The sequence below is a fragment of the Mus pahari genome, chromosome 16, assembly GCF_900095145.1.
Source record: "Mus pahari chromosome 16, PAHARI_EIJ_v1.1, whole genome shotgun sequence".
NCBI classification, from domain to species: Eukaryota; Metazoa; Chordata; class Mammalia; order Rodentia; family Muridae; genus Mus; species Mus pahari.
The window spans coordinates 26,210,979-26,217,604 of record NC_034605.1 but is presented as its reverse complement, the minus strand read 5'-3'; the positions used below and the strand labels follow the sequence as shown (position 1 = coordinate 26,217,604).

The 6,626-nt window shown below is 39.0% G+C and overlaps 1 non-coding gene across 1 annotated transcript; it reads left to right on the top strand.

Moving 5' to 3' along the window:
- The first annotated feature begins 974 nt into the window (after window positions 1-974).
- Window positions 975-1,140, top strand: LOC115065666. The gene has a single exon (XR_003845434.1). It is a non-coding gene; the product is annotated as a U1 spliceosomal RNA (small nuclear RNA).
- Window positions 1,141-6,626: the final 5,486 nt, after the last annotated feature.

Below are 6,626 nucleotides of genomic sequence, written 5' to 3'. Positions count from 1 at the left end.
AGTCCAGGAACACATGAATTCAGAGCAGAATTCTTCCTCATTATTAAAGGACTGAAGCCAAAACACCTGGAAGTATTCTACAAAATAGAAACTAAAGGAACATTTCCTAATTCTTTTGATGAAGCCTGTATGATACTGATGCAAAATCTTCACCAAGACATGTGGGTATTCACTAGAGAATACTGCTCAGACATGGGTTTAAGCCAATAGAATGTCTTTACTAGCTGGACAGTGACTAAATAGAAAGTGTAGCACTGAGCCTCTTATTGTAAGCTTTTAAGCAGAAAAACAATATCTTGGGTCGACATGCTTCAGTTAAAAAGAACAGTTAGCCAGGAGTAGAACTATAGAAGCCCAAAGGCCTGGGTAGCATATTTTGAGACCTCTCAGAACCATATGGACTTTGCTGAAGTAGGCCTTTCTTTTAGTTTTGGGAAGTGGTGCTGTCTACATGGTGAGTTTTACAACCTGAATCATATTTCTATGATTGTGCTAAGGTTTGGGGGCCTGTTACAGACCCAACCAAGCAAAAAAAAAAAAAAAGGAAATTATAGACCAATATCTTTATGATCGTGGAGACAAATATCCTCAAAATTTACAAATTAAATCCAAGAATACTCCAAAAACAATATCCACAATGATTATATTGACTTCATCCAAGGGATAAACAAATATTTTTTACTTATATAACACTTTATTGCTTTAAATCCTTAAATGCAACCCATCACATAAACAAACTGAAAGGCAAAAACTATGTGATATCTGATTAGCCTTTGACAAAATCCTCCATTCCATTCTTAATTAAAGTCTTGGAGAAATAGAAAGACAAGGGACATATGTTAATATATTAAAAGTGATTTACAGAGAACATACAACCAATATCATTCTAAATGGAAACTCAAAGCAACATCACTAAAATTGGTAACAAAACAAGACTATACACTCTCTTCATGATGATTAAATAAAGTACTTGAATACTTACCTGGCAGGGGAGATACCATGATCATGAAGGTGGTTTTCCCAGGGCAAGGCTCACCCATTGCACTTCAGGGTGTGCTGACCCCTGCGATTTCCCCAAATGCGGGGAAACTCGACTGCATAATTTGTGGTAGTGGGGGACTGCGTTCGCGCTCTCCCCTGAAAAAAAAAAAGTACTTGATATCCTATCTAGAATAATATGAGAGCTGAGAAATATTAAGGGATTACAAAAAGGAAATTAAGAATTCAAAGTATATTTATCTAGAGGTGATAAGTTTTTATGCATAAAAGACCTTAAAACTCTAACAGGAAACATCTACAACTTATAAACACATTTAGTAAAGTGGTAGGATTAAGAAAACACGCAAAAAATATTAGTAGCCTTCCTATATACAAAAGTCAAACAAACAGGGAAACAGTACCTTTTACAGTAGACTAAAAATATCTTGGGAAAATTCTAAGTATGGAAAAAATTTGGTCCTTTCCCTTCTTAAAATCTTTAAGACTCTGAAGAAAAAAATTGAATTAAGATTAAAATACACTCCCATACTCATGAATGTGAAGTGAAAAGTGGGCATCCTGCAAAAAGCAAGCTACAAATTCACTGCAATCTTACCTTTCTGCTTCTTCTCTTTCTCCATCTTGTTCTGTCTTCACCTGTGTTTGTTCTCTCTGACACCTGTCTTTGTAACATTGTCCCATGAATACTGCCATACACACAACACACCATCCCCCTTTTCTTCCCCAGGTGGCTCTAAATTACCCTCACATTCTTGTGTTCTTTTTGTGAGAGTTGAGCATATTCTGTCTCTCACTCATTCTGTCAAATATTTCTCACAGTAGACATGTTGTCATTTGATTAGATATCACTTTCAAACATGGATGCTTCCTTCTATAAATTAACTTTATCTTTATTGTTAGAGATTAAAGCTGAGTACTAAGGGCATGTCTGTATTTTAGTCAGAGGATACTGTAATCCAAAGCATAACTACATTAAAGCTGAATTGTATAGATCTAGAAGATTTTGGGGTTTTCTCTTTCCAGAGCTTCCATTTTACTAGATTAAAATTTCTCTACAACAAGGCAAGACTTCCAATGGAGGGATTGGGAAGCCAATCCAGCTACAAAACTCTTAGACTTACAATTTGCTCTGTATATAATATGTTCAGGGGTAAAAAAAGACGGAGCAGAAATTGAGGGACAGGCCAGCCAATGACTGGTCCAGCTTGAGACCAATGGCGTGAGAGAGAGCCAACCCTGACACTATTAATGATATTCTCCTATACTTACCTACAGGAGTCTGGCATAACTGTCATCAGAGAGGCTTCATACAGTAACTGATGGAAACTAATACAGAGACCCACAGCCAAACATTAAGAGGAGCTTGGGGAATCCTGCAAGAGGGGAAGGAAATAGAATAGAATTTAGTGGAGAGGGACTGGAGAGATGGCTCAGAGGTTAAGAACGTTTCTTCCATAGGTCATGAGTTCAAATCTCAGCAATCACATTGTGGCCCGTAACTACCAATAATGAGACCTGGTGCCCTCTTATTGCATGCAGACATACATATAAGCATAACACTGTATAGATAATAAATACATGAATCTTTTAAAACATACATTTTTATGGATGGACTGAGGGCATGAAGGGAAAGGAATATGAGGATTGAGTTGAAAGAGAAATGAGGTGGAAGGAGAGAGTGTGGAGATAGATAGCTGGAGTTGGGGAGTGTTTGGGGGAGATGTGGAAATCAAGAGCAGTGGTAACTTCCTGGGATCTATGAAGGTGATCCTAATGAGGACTCCTAGTAATGGGGAATGCTAGGTGTGAAATAGCCATCTATTGTAGCCAGGTGAGATGTCCAGTTGTCAGACTGAGCTGTATTCAATTGAGGTGTTTGCTAAATATGTCCTATAAAAATACCCTAAAACTCTGGTGGATACTAAGACAAAGGGGTACTTGCTGAAAACTGGTATCACAGCCCCATTTGCCAAGAACAACACCCAGACAACTCACTGAACATGGAGACATTAAGCTGGTGTGTGCATGGATCCTTCACCCCTGTATTCTAAACTCTTTGGTGTGGGATGGTACTTTTATAGGTTTCAAAGAGAGAGAAACGTGGCCATCAACTCATCCATACAAACTTTAACCTAGAATGTGTCCTGCCTGAAAAATGTGCCAGGGCACTGGCGGCACAGAACTTATGGGAAAAGCCAATCAATGTCTCATGTTATTTAAGGCCCACTCCAAGAGAAAGGAATCCATACCCCAAACTGCTCGTGTGACAAAAACACCAGAGAAAAAATTGCCCACATACTTAGGGTAAAACTAAGCATTACTGATAAACAAAGAATCAATAAACTGACTCCTAATAATAGTCTTCTATAGTCATAGATCTGTGTTATTTAGTCATCATCAGAGAGCTTTCTTCCAGAAGCAGATAGAACAAATGCATAAACCCACAGGCAGATATTAGGCAGAAGGAGAATCTATGTGGGAGGTCTCCAACATATCCCTCCCCTCAGAGCACAGGGAATGTTCTGGAAGAGGAGGGAGCAAGATTGTAAGAGCCAGAGAGGATGATGGGCATGTGAAGAACAATGGCCTCTGAGTCAACTAAGCAAGGAGCATATGAGTTAACAGAGACTGATACAGCAAGCACAGAGCCACAGTGAGTATCCAAAGGTCTGGATATGTGGGAAGCTCAGTATACAGAACTTAGTTGTCCATTTTCACACCACACATCCTTCCTCTCAAAGTAATTAAACCCCAATTAAGCTAGAAATAGCTTCTGAGCAAAACAGATATCATAACTCGGGGAGAAAAAGAAGGTATATTTCAGGGACTGAGGCTCTGCAGTGGCCTTCCTTCCCCCTGATACTGTGACATGAAACATGAAGTCTGCAATGGCAGATGGCAGCCAAGTGTCCCAGAGATCCAGGTAGTACAAATATGACCTGGCAAGTGTCACCTCCCCAGAGCTGCTCCAGAGCCTGTCTGCACTACAGAGGTCCAGGTGAGTACATGGAGGTGTAAGATCTTAGATGCCCTTAGTTGTGTCATTGATTCATTAAAGTTGAAATGTCTCTCTCAGACTAAGCCAGGTAGTAGTTGAGAGGCTCTGTGAGCCTTGTGTCTTTGACTTTACTTCTGACACTGACAAGGCTGGTCCCTGAGTCCAGAGAGATCAAAGGAAACAAGTTCTAGGAGACACAGAAATGCTGAGGCATTGCCATCCATCCTCAGGCCGGAGTCAGGACAGAGTTCTGTGTGGAGCTTGACTAAGGTTGCCTCCTTATAGTTTTTAAAGGAGTCTGAAAGATTGAGAAGATTTTCAGATGCCTATCAAAGACTGGAGACAATAACGAAACACATAGGTAATGTCCGCAATAGAGAGATTATGTCAGTATAAATATTTTTCAATAGTGGGCATAGGGAGACTCTGTCTCAAAAGTAATTAGACAAAAGAAAATTTGCAAAAATACATGTTTGCCAACATTATGACTCCAACAGACTCACTGATATTTGTAATGTTTGCATTTCCCATTTACGATGCATTTCCCTTTTTTAAAGTATTTTTGCACATGTTTTCTTTACAATACCTTTATTACTCCTAAATGGAAAATTTCCCTCCTGGATTCTTACTTATAAGTACTATGGTCTCTTGATTATATCACTTAATAGTATAAATACTTATCTCAACTTCAGTCATTGTATGTCTGCAACATGTGGAGGACTACAAACCACAAAGTGTAACAGTTATCATTATCATCTTGAGAAATCCTGCTATAAGGATCTGGGCTGTGAACTAGCACATCCTGAAACAGCTCATCTTAACTTTATTCCACAGCTAAACAGCAAAGAGCAGCAATCTTTTTTGTTTTGATTGAGTGTTTGCTTGCATGCTTTTAAAAGATCAGAATGAATGGATATCATCTACCTCAGGCCTTTGAGAGTTAAACTCATCATGGGAACATCCATCTATCTAAAGACAAATCAATTCTGTCTATTAAATTAATTTTCTTTAACATTTCCCAAATAATGTGGGTGATGGGTCACCTCTCTCCTCTGAGAGTCCACTTCAGTAGAAATGAATTACTTACTAGAAATGCCAGAGACTGGTCTTATGTGTGATTTAAAGTTTAGAAACTGGAATGGAGGATCGTAGGAAAACTAGCATCAAAATAACAGAAAATGTTATTATTTTCACCAAGACTTGAAGTTATTGATTGAAGCAAGTTTTACAGACTCCAGTCTTTGATAGAACAGTTAAAGAGTGTGTTAAGGGCACTAACAGATTCTGATGAGCTTCCTATTAACTCCAGAGCATCCTTCATTATTTGCAGATGTTCAGGATGGTATTATGATTTCTAAGATTCCTGGATAGAAGCAACAATTAGCTACTGATCAGAAGGGCAGCTGTAAGGCAATAACTTACATTTTTAGAGTCTTGAAGCCACATGGCACAAAACCTGGAAACAAGGCTAGGTTACTATGGGGCCCATTTGAGATAGTGAGGATAAAGACATTTAAGGCAATCCTGTGGCCTGGAAGACCCTGTCCAAAGTTGATCATAAAGTCCTGAGAAACTAGAATGGAATTCCAAAACATGAATAATAACATCCTGCTGAGGTCTAAGTCATAAAATCAGTATGGACTGGTGGAGAACAAAGTTGCCTGCCTGACAAACAAGTTAGAAAAGAAACAAGAGGAGCAGCAGAGTGCAAAGCAAGCAGACATAGCCTCTGCTTACAGAGCACCACAAAGGCAAATGCCACCATGACCTCTTAGATAGGAGAGTCCCTACTCACAATGGTATGACCCAACCCACTGTGCTGCATGCAGCTATACTGAGAATTCATAACTCAAAACCTTCAATTATATCAGGGCAGCACCTAACAACTCATTAACCCCCTTCTGCCATCTCTCTCACCAGCAACAGCTTACCCATGAGTGTTCCATGCTCTTTTAGAAGTCCTGAGGTCCCTTATTGGGGTCAGAGATACCCTCGATCATCCAATGGAATCACAGCACCCTCGTACCCACTCTCCTAGGAAGCATCCCAGGGCTCTACAAGACACTACCCCTGACTGCATTCTGGTGGTTATAGGAATTTTTCACATAAGAGTCTTTTTCAGGACATCTGGTGATTCAGCTTTAACTGTGGGGCTACACAACTTGACACTGAGGACTGTATTAAATAATATCTAATAAACATTCACAGAGGGAAATCACATAAAGGTCACTATCAAAACTTAACATATTAATACGTAGAAATTGAAGTTTTAAAGCTTTGAAGTCAAATATCATTCTAGAGATTGTACTATTCACGATGCCGCTAATAAAGGGATATCAAACAAAGGAAGAAAGATGTAGAAGGTAAAGTTACTAAATGTGAGAGATGATACAGGTATTATTGAACAACAGGATTTTTCAGTGTCTACATGTGATGTGTGAAAGGATTTGGGAATTGGGAGGCTAAATAGAAAGAAATAAAATATGAAACAGGAAGAATTTTTGGTATTGGGAACTTAGAATTCAGTTCAACTATGGTGAATGATAACTAGGACAATGTGTGCATGAATACAAACAGACTCTCTCTCTCTCTCTCTCTCTCTCTCTCTCTCTCTCTCTCTCTCTCTCTC